The sequence below is a fragment of the Dama dama genome, chromosome 28 (assembly GCF_033118175.1).
Source record: "Dama dama isolate Ldn47 chromosome 28, ASM3311817v1, whole genome shotgun sequence".
NCBI classification, from domain to species: domain Eukaryota; kingdom Metazoa; phylum Chordata; class Mammalia; order Artiodactyla; family Cervidae; genus Dama; species Dama dama.
Window position 1 is genome coordinate 9039813 of NC_083708.1, and position 13456 is coordinate 9053268.

At 38.6% G+C, this 13456-nt stretch overlaps 1 pseudogene; it reads right to left on the bottom strand.

Annotated features, from left to right (window-relative positions):
• Positions 1 to 1485: 1485 nt before the first annotated feature.
• On the bottom strand, positions 1486 to 1984 carry LOC133048142 (myosin regulatory light polypeptide 9-like; annotated as a pseudogene).
• Between the last annotated feature and the right edge of the window lie 11472 nt (positions 1985 to 13456).

Sequence of the window (13456 nt, forward strand, 5' to 3'; positions counted from 1 at the left end):
GCGTGGGATAGTGTTTCAGTTTCTTTTGTTTGTGACGGTCCCATTGTCCCAGTATCATTTACCGAAGAGACTATCTATCTCCATCGTATATTCTTTGCTCCTTTGTTGTAAATTAGTTGTCAGTATCTGTATGCACTTATTTCTGGGCTCTCTATTCTATTCCATTGATCCATGTGTCCGTTTTCTGCCAAAACCATGCTATTTTGGTTAAATATAGCTTTGTAGTGGGCTTCCCAGGTGGCGCTAGCAGTAAAGAACCTGCCTGCCAATGCAGGAGATGTAAGAGACACAGGTTTGATCCTTGGATTGGGAAGATCCCCTGGAGTAGGGCATGGCAACCCCCTCCAGTATTCTTGACTGGAGAATCCCACGGACAGAGGAGCCTGGTGGGCTACAGTCCATAGGATTGCAGACAGTTAGACACGACTGAAGCGACTTAGCACTCACTCAACTTTGTATTATAATTTAAAAGCAGAGTGTATGATGCCTCTAGCTTTGTTCTTTTTTCTCAGAATTGCTTTGGTTATTTGCAGTCTTTTATGGTTGTAAATAAATTTAAAATTTTTCTGTTCTATTTCTGTGGAAAATGTTTTTAATTGGGTTTTTAATGGGTTTTTAATAAGGATTGCATTGAATCTATAAACTATTATAGGAAAAAATGGACATTTTTAACAGTTTAATCCTTCTAATCCATGAGCACAGAATACCTTCCCATTTTTGTGTCTTATTTTTCAACAATATCTTATCATTTCTGGTGTTGTTTTTAGTGTTTAAATTTATTCCTGGTATTTTTTCATTTTTGGAGATTGTAAATGAGATTTTTTTCTTGTTTTATTGAAATATAGTTGATATACAGTGTTGTGCTAGTTTCAGGTAAACAACAAAGTGGTTTAGATATGTGTGTGTGTGTGTGTTTGTGTACACACATGTATTCTTTTTCAAATGCTTTTTTGTCATAACATCTGATTATGGTTCAGAAAAAATTGAGTGACTGATGTTCTCTGAAAAAATATATTGACTGTGTGTGTCAGTTGTTCAATCATGTCCGACTCTGTGACCCCATGGGCTGTAGCCCGCCGGGCTCCTCTGTGCATGGGATCCTCCAGGCAAGAACACTGGAGTGGGTGGCCATGCCCTCCTCCAGGGGATCTTCCCCACCCAAGGATCAAACCTCAGTCTCCCACATTGAAGGCAGATTCTTTACCACTGAGCCATAGGGAAGCCTCTGTAGACTGCAGTTATTGGGGGCAGGGAGGGTAGGGGGCAGCTGGTAAGTTAAATTACCCTATTTTCTACTCTGAAAAAGACAAAAAGTCCCACATCCAGCCTGATTATAGAGATGAATGTTCCCCAAATGGCTGAGAATAAACGCAACAAGCAAGGCAGAAGCTGTAAAGCTAGGGGCATGTAACAGGCTCTGGGGAAAAGTCTCAGAAATACTCAGAGTGGCAAAAAGAAACATGTGACTAGAATCTGAAATTCTTTTCAGTTGTCTTGGTCTTTTTCTCCATGCTTACGGATGCGCATGAAAGCGATGTAATGGAAACCCCCTTTTTGTCAATAGGTACCCCTGCACTTCCTCCTCTGTAAACCGGTTTCCCCTTGTGGCCAGTTGCTCTCTCAAGCAGTCTTCCTGAATGGTGCCAGTTGCTTCTTCATCAAAGTAAGAAGCAAAAGCGTTTCTGATGACATCTTCTGGATCTGCACCATTTAATTTTTTACCAAACATTGTGAGAAACATGGTAAAATTTGTGGAACCTGGAGCCTCATCCAACGTGGCATCCAGATACTCATCAGTTGGAGTTTTTCCCAGGGAGGCAAGCATATCACGCAAGTCTTCGTTATTGATGAAGCCATTTGTGTTCTAAATGATCATGTTGAAGGCCTCCCTGAACTCCTGAATCTGTGACTGGATGAACATGGACACCACATTGGAGGCTGTGTACTGGGGGTGCTTCTTGGTCTTTGCTCTTTTGCTCAACATGGCGGCAGTTAAATCCCTGCTCAGCTGCAAGAATCTGAAAGCATCAGGGATCCCCTTGCTTCCCTGGCACTGCTACCAGATCGCTTCCCTGAATGGTTTTTCATCATAGACTATTATGAAATATTGAATCCAGTTCCCCGTTGTATACAGTGGATCCTTATTGTTTATCTATTTTATATTTAATCATGTGTATCTGTTAATCCCAAGTTCCTAGTTTATCCTCCCCACCCTGTTCACCTTTGGGGACCACATATTTGTTTTCTATGTCTGTGAGTCTGTTTCTATCTTGTAAATAAGTACATGTGTATCATTTTTTAGGTTCCACATATAATATTTGCCTTTCTCTGTCTTACTTACTTCACTTAGTATGATTATCTCTAGGTCCATCCATGTTTCTGAAAATGGCATTATTTCAATTTTTTGTCTGAGTAATATTTCACTGTATATATAGACCACATCTTCTTCATCCATGCATCTGTTAATGGACACTTAGATTGTTTCCATGTCTTGGCTATTGTAAATAGTGCTGCTGTGATTATTGGGGTGCACGTCTATTTTAGAATTATAGGTTTGTCTGAGTGCCCAGACGTGGGAGTGCTGGATCACACAGTAGCTCTATTTTTAGTTTTTAAGGAACCTCCATACTATTTTCCATAGAATAGGAGACTTCCCTTTTCTCCACACCCTCTCTTCAGTTCAGTTCAGTCACTCAGTGGTGTCTGACTCTTTGTGACTCCATGGACGGCAGCACAGTTCCAGGACAGTCCCTGTCCATCACCATCTCCCGGAGCTTGCGCAAACTCATGTCCATTGAGTCATTGATGCCATCCAACCATCTCGTCCTCTGTCCTCCCCTTCTCCTCTTGCCTTCATTCTTTGCCAGCATCTGGGTCTTTTCCAAGGAGTCAGTCCTTCGCATCAGGTGGCCAGAACATTGGTGCTTCAACTTCAACATCCATCCTTCCAATGAATATTCAGGACTGATTTCCTTCAGGATGGACTGGTTTGATCGTCTTTCAGTCCAAGGGCCTCTCAAGAGTCTTCTCTAACACCACAGTTCAAAAGCAGCAATTCTTTGGCTTTTGGACCTTCTTTATGGTCCAACTCTCACATCCATACATGACTACCAGAAAAATCTTAGCTTTGTCTAGATGGACCTTTGTCAGCAAAGTAATGTTGCTGCTTTTTAATATTCTGTCTAGGTTGATCATAACTTTTCTTCCAAGGAGTAAGTGTCTTTTAATTTCATGGCTGCAGTCACTATCTGCAGTGATTTTGGAGCCCAAGAAAATTAAGTATGTCACTGTTTTCATTGTTTCCCCATCTATTTGCCTTGGAGTAATGGGACCGCATGCCATGATCTTCAATTTTTGAATGTTGACTTTTAAGCCAACTTTTTCACTCTCCTCTTTCACTTTCATCAAGAGGCTCTTTAGCTTCTCTTCACTTTCTGCCATAAGGATGGTGTCATCTCCATATCTGAGATTATTGATATTTCTCCTGACAATCATGATTTCAGCTTGTGCTTCATCCAGCCTGGCATTTCACATGATGTACTCTGCATAGAAGTTAAATAAACAGGGTGACAATATACAGCATTGACATACTCCTTCCCCAATTTGGAACCCGTCCATTGCTCCATGTCTGGTTCTAACTGTTGCTTCTAGACCTGCATACAGATGTCTCAGGAGTCAGGTAAGGTGTTCTGGTACTCCCATCTCTTGAAGAATTTTCCACAATTTGTTGTGATCCACACAGGCAAAGACTTTGGTGTAGTCAATAAAGCAGAAGTAGATGTTTTTCTGGAACTCTCTTGCATTTTTGATGATTCAACAGATGTTGGCAATTTGACCTCTGGTTCCTCTGCCTTTTCTAAAACCAGCTAGGCCATCTGGAATTTCTCAGTTCATGTACTGTTGAAGCCTGGCTTGGAAAATTTTGAGCATTACTTTGCTAGCATGTGAAATGTGTGAAATTATGTGGTAGTTTGAACACCTTCTCGAGTATTTATTATTTGTAAACCTTTTGATAATGGCAATTCTGACTGGTGTGAGGTGATACCTCATTGCAGTTTTGATTTATATTTCTTTAATAATTAGTGATGTTGAGCATCTTTCCAGGTGACTGTTGGTCATCTGTATGCCAAAGCAATCCTGAGGAAAAAGAACACAAGCTGAAGGCATAACCTTGCCAGACTTTAGACACTACTACAAAGCTACGCTAATCAAAACACAGTACTGGCAAAAAAAAGCAGACATATTCATCAATGGAACAGAATAGAGCCCAGAAATAAACCCACACACCTAAGATCATTTAATCTTCAACAAAAGAGGCAAGAATATACAATGAGAAAAACTAGTCCTTTCAGCAAGTGTTGTTGGGAAAGCTGAATGGCTTCATGTAAATCAATGAAGTTAGAACACATCCTCACACCATATACAAAAATTAACTCAAAATGGTCTGAAGACTTAAATATAACACAGCACATAAAATTCCTAGAAAAGAACAGAGGCAAAACATTCTGTGTTATAAATCATATCAATGCTTTCCTAGATCAGTCTCTAAAGGCAAAGGAAATAAAAGCAGAAATAAATAAATGGAACCTAGTCAAACTCACAAGCTTTTGCCAGGAAAGGAAACCATAAAGAAAATGAAAAGACAATGTATGGAATGGGAGAAAACATTTGCAAATAATGCAATCAAGTGCTTAATTTCCAAAATATACAACAGCTCATAGAGCTCAATAAAAAAAAGAGAAATATTCAAAAACTGAACAGAACACCAAAATAGACATCTCTCCAAAGAAGATATAGAGATTGCATTCTTAATTTCTTCATTCTGCTAGTTTGTTTTTAGTGTATAGAAATTAGACAGATTTTTATATTGACTTTCTACCCTGAAATTTTACAGTATTCATTTATCATTTCTATCAGTTTTTGGTGGAGACTTTAAAGTTATACGTGTGTGTGTGTGTGTGTGTGTGTGTGTGTGTGTGTGTGTACAAGCTAAGTCACTTCATTCATATCCAACTCTTTGTGACCCTATGGACTGTAGCCTGCCAGGCTCCTCTGTCCATGGGAGTCTTCAGGCAAGAATACTGGTTTGGGTTGCCATGTATCCTTCAAGGGATCTTCCCAACCCAAGGATCAAATCCACATCTCTCATACCTCCTGCATTTCCAAGCAGGTTATTTACCACTAGCAACACCTGGGAAGCCATTATATATATACTATATATATATATAATGAATATATTATATATATATATTATAAAATATGTACATAATATGAGTATATATATATATTCATGTTATCTGCAAATGATGACAGTTTTACCTCTTCATCCAAGTTTGGATGCTTTTCTTTTCCTTTGCCTAATTACTATGGTTAAGACTATGTTGAATAAGAGTGGCAAAAGTGAGCATCTCTGTCTTGCTCTAGATCTTAGAGGGATAGCTTTCAGTTTTTCACCATTGAGTATGAAGTTAGCTGTGGATTTCTCATATATGAGCTTTAGTATGTGGGATATACTCCTTATATACTGTTTGTTGACAGTTTTATCATGAATGAGTATTGTATCTTGTCAAATGCTTTTTCTGTACCTCTTGAGATGATAAGTTGATTTTTATATTTCATGTTGTTAATCTGATTATCATGCTAGTTACTTTGCAGATTTGAACCATCCTACATTTATGGACTAAATCCCTCTTGATCACAGTCTATGATACTATAATATATTGTCATATTTGGTTTGCTAATATTATGTTGAGGTATTTCCATCTCTGTTCCTTAGAGATATTGACCTGTAATTTTGTATGCGTGTGCTGTATTTATCTGGTATTGGTATAAAGATGGTGCTAGCTTTGCAAAATGACTTAGGAAACATTCCCTCCTATTAATTTTTTGTAAGAACTTGAGAAGGATCGGTTAAATCTTCTTAAAATGTTTTGTATAATTCACTGTGAAGCTATTGGGTACTGGGGTTTTGTTTTTTGAGAGTTTTTTTTTTTTTTTTTAATTACTGCCTCAATCTCCTCGCTAGTGATGAGTCTGATTGGATTTTCTGTTTCTTTATGATTCAGTCTTGAAAGGCTGTATGATTCTAAGAATTTATCCATTTCTTCTATGTTGACCAAGTTGTTGGTGGAGAGCTGATCATAATATTCTCTTATAATCCTTTGTATTTCTGTTTTATCTGTTGCAATTTCTTCTCTTTCATTTCTGACATTATTTATCTGACCTTTTTCTCTTTTTATTTTCTTGAGTCTAGATAAATGTTTGTCAACTTTATTTCTCTTTCCAAAGGATCGGTTCTTAGTTTGATTGATCTTTGGTGTGTTTTTTAGTCTCCATTTATTTATTTCTGTTATGATCTTTATTTTCTTCCTTATACTGACTTTGGGCTCTGTTTTTCTTCTTCTCCTACTTCCTTTAGATGTAAGTTTAGATTACTTACTTGAGTTTTGAATTGCTGCATTGCTACAAAATTCCCTCTCAGTACTGCATTTGTTGCATTCTCATGTGCCCGCTAAGTAATGCTCAAAATTCTCCAAGCAAGGCTTCAAAAGTATGTGAACTGAGAACTTCCAGATGTTCTAGCTGGATTTAGAAAAGGCAGAGGAACCAATTGCCACCATCCATTGGATCGTAGAAAAAAGCAAGGGAGTTTCCGAAAAAAACATCTACTTTTGCTTTATTTACTACGCCAAAAGCTTTGATCGCAACAAACTGTGGAAAATTCTTCAAGAGATGGGAATACCAGACCACCTTACCTGACTCCTGAAAAATCTGTATGCAGGTCAAAAAGCAACAGCTAGAACTGGGCATGGAACAACACACTGGTTCCAAATAGGAAAAGGAGTACGTCAAGGCTGTATATCGTCACCCTGTTTATTTAACTTCTATGCAGAACACGTCATGTGAAATGCCAGGCTGGATGAAGCACAAGCTGGAATCATGATTGTGGGAGAAATATCAATAACCTCAGATATGCAGATGACACCACCCTTATAGCAGAAAGTGAAGAGGAACTAAAGAGCCTCTTGATGAAAGTGAGAGGAGAGAGAAAAAGTTGGCTTACAACTCAGCATCCAAAAAATGAAGATCATGGCATCCGGTCCCATTGAAAGTGAAAATGAAAGTGAAAGTCACTCAGTCATGTCCAACTCTTTGCAACCCCATGCCAGGCTCCTCTGTCCATGGGATTCTCCAGGCAAGAATACTGGAGTGAATTGCCACACCCTGCTTCCAGAGGATCTTCCTGACCCAAGGATTGAACCTGTGTCTCTTACCTCTCTCCTGGATTGGCAGGCAGGTTCTTTACCACTAGTACCACCTGGGAAGCCCATTACTTCATGGCAAGTAGATGGGGAAACAATGGAAACAGTGATAGACTTTATTTTCTTGGACTCCAAAATCACTGCAGATGGTGACTGCAGCCATAAAATTAAAAGATGCTTGCTCCTTGGAAGAAAAGCTATGACCAACCTAGACAACATATTAAAAAGCAGAGACATTACTTTGCCAACAAAGGTCCGTCTAGTCAAGGCTATGGTTTTTCCAGTAGTCATGTATGGATGTGAGAATTGGTCTATAAAGAAAGCTGAGCACTGAAGAATTGCTGCTTTTGATCTGTGGTGTTGGAGAAGAGTCTTGAGTCCCTTAGACTGCAAGGAGATAAAACCAGTCAATCCTAAAGGAAATCAGTCCTGAATATTCATTGCAAGGACTGATGTTGAAGCTGAAACTCCAATACTTGGGCCACTTGATGTGAAGAACTGACTCCTTGGAAAAGACCCTGATGTGGGGAGGGATTGAAGGAGGGAGGAGAAGGGGATGGTTGGATGGTGTCCCTGACTCAGTGGACATGAGTTTGAGTAAACTCCGGGAGTTGGTGATGGACAGGGAGGCCTGGCATGCTGCAGTCCATGGGGTCGCAAAGAGTCAGACAGGACTGAGCAACTGAGCTGAACTGATTCTGTGTTCTTCAAAATTATCCCCTTTATCATAAAATGTCTATATTTGTGTCTTGTTACCTCTCTCGGCATGAAATCTATTTCTTTTGATGTAAGTATAGCTACACCCTCTTTATTTTGCCTGCCACCTGCTTGGAGTATGACCTTCCATCCCTTCTCTTTGAGCCTATGTTTGTTTTTAAAGCTGAGGTGTTTCTCCTAGAGTCAGCATATAGTTGGATCTTATTGTTTAATCCATCCAGCCACTCTCTTTTTGATTGGTGAATGAAATGGATGATTATTGATAGATGAAGACTTAGTCGTGCCACGTTATCTTTTGTTTTCTGATTGTCCTGTATCTCCATTGTTTCTTCGTCCTGTGTTTCTGTCTGCCATTTTAGTTTGGCTGTTTTCTTTCTTTCTTTTTTTTTTTCAGATTCCCCTCTCTTTTTATGTTTCCTGTCTCTGCTATATTTATGTTTTGTGTTTTCTACAATAATCCTTTTATACAAATAAATACTCCTTCTATGCAAAAAAAAAAAAAAATCATAGTTAAAATAGTCATTTCTCTGCTGATAACAATTTGTCTTTATTTGCCTATACAGATTCCATCCATTTTCTCTTCCTCTCCTATATTTTTATGTCTCACGTATCCCTTTTTATATTGCAAGTCTGTTACCAAATTGAAATAGCTATTGTTATTTTTACTGTTTTTTCTCCTTTTAATCTTTATGCTATAATTAAGCATTTAACAACCTCTTCTGATACAGAGTTGTGATTTTCTGATTCAGTCTATTTATCACCTTACTTAAGATTTTCTGCATTTTTGCCCTTTCTTTTCCTTTTTAAGGGTGACTAGCTCCTTTCAAAATATCCTGTGAGGCAGATCTAATGGTGATGGACTCCCTCGGCTTTCATTTGTCCAGGAAAGCTTTTATTTCTCTGTATCTAAAGGGGTAACTTTTCTGGACAGGGTGTTCTTGGTTGGCAGTTTTTGCCTTCAATATTTTGCGTTTGTCATTCCACTCTCCCCTAGCCTGGAGAGTTTCTGCTGAGACAGCCATCCTTTGTTCCTTGGCTGCTTTGAAATTCTTTCTTTTTCATTGATTTTTTGACGTTTTAATATAATGTGTCTTAGAAACAGTCTTTGTGCATGGAGGTAACTAGGTATTCTCTTAGCTTTATGTACTTGCATACCCTGTTCCTTCCCAGATTTGGGGTGCTCTCAGCTATGATTTGTTTAACAAACTCCTACTCCCTTCTCCCTCTGGGATACCCCTTATCTTCATGCTGTACTTCCTAATGAAGTTTGATAGTTCTTGTAGAATTTTCAAGATCTTAGTTCTCCCTCTTCTTCTACCTGTATCGTTTCTATCACTGAGCTCACTAATTTTCTCTCTCTTAATAATCTGCTCTGTTTCAAGGGCTTTCTAACGCATTCTTGATCTCATGTATTCAGGTACTCAGCTCCAAAATTTTCGCTTGGTTCTTTTTAGAGTTTCCATTTCTTTGGTAAATATTCCTTCTGTTCATTAATTTTATTCCTGAGCTCGCTGAACTTTCTTTATGAATTTTCTAATACTTCACAGAGTTGTTTCATGACAGCTGTTTTGAATTCTCTATCAGATCACAATATTCTGTGAATTTATCAATTTCTTTGTAGGATACTGTGATACTCTGCTTATTCATGTGCTTAACAAGTTGTCTTTTGGTGCACTTGAAACACGAAATACCTTTCTTCTTCAGGCAGAGGGGATTTGTTTTTGTTTTTTCACTTGATTAAGATAATAGTTGCTTAGTCATGTCTGACTCTTTGAGACCACATGGACTTTAGCTCACCAGGCTCCTCTATCCATGGAATTCTCCCGGCAAAAATACTGGAGTGGGTAGCTATTCCCTTCTCCAGGGAATCTTCCCGACCCAGGTATTGAACCCAGGTTTCCCGCATTGCAGGCAGATTCTTTACCAGGCTCAAAGAATCCGCTTCAATGCAGGAGACACCAGTTCCATTCCTGGGTCGGGAAAATCCCCCGGAGACGGGATGGGCTACCCACTCCAGTATTCTTTGGCTTCCCTGCTAGCTCAGCTGGTAAAGAATCTGCCCGCAATGCGGGAGACCTGGGTTCAGAAGACCTGGGTTGGGGAGATCCCCTGGAGAAGGGATAGGCCACCCACTCCAGTATTCTGGCCTGGAGAATTCCATGGGCTGTGTAGTCATGGGGTCGCAAACAGTCGGACGCTTCTTTCACTTTCTCTACCATCTGAGCCAGCAGGGAAGCTCCCGAACGATTCCAGGACTTGATCATTAGAGGTCCTTCTCTTCTTCTTCAGTAGATGGCGCTACAGCCCCAGAGTTCGGCTTCTCTTTCTGACCCTCTGGCTGTATTTGAAAGCCGGCCCTTTTTAGGACCTCCATTGGCTCTGCCGGAAACGTCACCGGTGCCCCGCGCCTGCAGGGTCGCTGGCGCCTTGTCGTTGCCAGGCCATGGCCGTCACTGTTGTCGCCATCCGGGGCACACGCACAGTGGTGCCTCTGCTGTGTCTAGGATGGCCTGGGTTGTGGGTTCCGCCTGGGTTATTCCAGCAGCTTCGCTTCTCCTGTCTGTTCGAACTCACCCACCTTCAGGAGTACAGATGAGTGGAATTCTCTGGTGCCCTAGTGTGTTGGATAGAGGAGTCTTCGTTGACTTATCAATGCTTTACTGTTTTTAAATTGAAGGTGATAATAAGTGTCTCACACCACCATGATGCTGATGTCCCTCCTTCTAGAAGTGATTACTTCGTAAAAGAAAGCATCTCAAACAACATAGCGGAGCAAAATGTCCTTAGCCCTCAATGCAAGAAGGATAGAACTTCTAAAACTGACACTAAAATTTTAACAAAGAGGCTTATAATTGTAATATTTTTAAAATAATTTCAAAACAATATGCTGCAGTAAATTAATGCCCTTTATAGTCATGTTGTTATCTAAAATCCAATAAAATGCATATTTATGGGCATTAATTTATATTTATATTTATATGTATATAAAGGTTTATGTGTATAAACGCACTTATATGTAAGAGAGATGGTAAAATGATATGTAAAAATTAAGTGTAAGTATGTTATATACATATATATTAACAAAACCAGAAGTTTTGGATTGTTGAATAATCAGTGCACTGGATGACAGTTAAAGGATTAATAACTTTATTATATAATGAGGACTTATAAGTAACAATAAAAGTCAAACACCAAAAAATTTTGAAATTACTTAAGTACATAATCTTTTTGAAAAAACATAAAAACAGCAAGAAAAATAATTTTAACCTTACCAGCAATCAAAAAAAAACCAACAAATTACACAATTAATGGGATTTCATATTTTGCCTACAAAATTGGAAGAGACTTTAAAAAATTAACAAGGGCTCTAGGAAAGGGAAGTATCATCCACTGTTGGCAAAAATTTCCACAAATTATGGAAGAGAATATATGAATGGGCATCAAAAATCTTAAGAATATCCCTACTTTGGGGTCTAAAATTCCATTTATAGTAACTTGCCCAAAGAAAGGGAGTTACCAATTTGGAGAAAATGATATTATATCTCATGGTCTGGGTGGGCAGTTCACCAGCAAGGAGTCCTTGTCTGGGAGGAAGACAGCAGGCTCATTCTCGTGACAGATGAGCATGACGGCGATTGCCTTGCTCTGACTCCATGACTTTAATCTTCTGATGGCATGCCCTCAGACCCATTGAACTGAGCTAAATCACCATCAGAACATCGGCATCTCATTCCTAATCCCTAATTCTCTTGAGCTCATTCCTGAATAGCACCCAGAAGATATAGAGAACAGCAGATGTTACCTACAACCAATTCAAAGGAAAAGTCAGAACCCAGAAGTCACAGGAAGATGTATTAACTTGACACACAGAGCAACTTTAGATGTCTCCACCTCAAAAAAGTCATAGACTGTTGGAGACAAGTTAAGAGGTGGACAAAATGTATTTGCCACACATATGTCAAAGACCAAATATTCTTAACATCCCAAAGCTCTTACAGATCAATATATAAGGATGAACCTAGAACCTATTATACAGAGTGAAGTGAGTCAGAAAGAGAAAGATAAATATCATATTCTAATGCACATATATGGAATCTAAAAAAATGGTCCTGAAGAATTTATTTACAGGGCAGCGATGGAGAAACAGACATAGAGAATAGACTTATGGACATGGGGAGAGGGGAGGAGAGGGTGAGATGTATGGAAGAGTAACATGGAAACTTACATTACCACATGTAAAATAGAGAGCCAACGCGAATTTGCTGTATGTCTCAGGAAACTCAAACAGGGGCTCTGTGTGAACCTAGAGGGGTGAGATGGGGGGGGTAGATGGGAGGGAGGTTCAGAGGGGAGGGGATATATGAATACCTATGGCTGATTCGTGTTGAGGTTTGACAGAAAACAGCAAAATTCTGTAAAGCAATTATCCTTCAATTAAAAAATAAATGAAAAAAAAGACCAAACTCTAATTTTTAAAATCAACAAAAGACATTTATTGGCTATTCAAATAAAAATAAATACAATTTTGTAAGCACATTAGAGGAAATCAACCTTAATCATAGTTAAACAAATGCAAATTAAAAACACTGAGACATCACTTTTTACCTCTTTGACTAACAAAGACCAAGATTGGTAATCTTTTGCATTAGTAATAGAGTATTGACACAGAACCTATCAAACATCACTGATGTCTCTAACAAGTTGATATAATATATGTGGAGGTCAAGTTAAAAAGATTTATTACTACTTAATATGAAAATATGCTTTGATCCACAACCATACTGATAGGAATTGATCAACACATATAAATGTGCAAAAGGTGAAGCCATCCATTGCCACACTGTTCACAGTAGCAAAAGGCAGGAAACCATCTAAATATTCATTAGCAATAGACTTTTAAAATAAATATATGCAACAATTTATTATGAAGCAATTTAAAAAATACATGTGTATTTATGTCTATATACAACACACACACACACACACACACACATATATATACACACACCCACACACATACTTATGGAAAATGACTTCCATGATCTGTTTCATTTTTTTAAAAAGAACTGCAGAAGAATGTGTACATTTCGCTTGCATTTTTTTGTATAAAACATTAAAGTATATGTGTTTCATAGCAGAGTCTATCTCTAGAAGGATTTACAAGAACATTTGCTACTTGATAGCAAGAGCCAAGTTTTATAGAGCAATTACAGTAGCCTGGACATTGTTCTCATTGATGTACTTATTTAACCATGTAAGAAGTTCAATGTGCTGGCTATAATTATCATCCCCTTTTCCAGATGAGGAAACTGAGGCAGAGATTAGTAATCTGCCTAAATTCCTACATGCAGCAACTACACACGGTGATTTGAATGTCGCCAGTGTGTCTCCAGAACCAGTGTTAATAAACACTAAATAATTTGCCTCAGAGAAGAAAACCTGGGAGTCAAAGTTAATAGGAATATTTCCTCCGCACT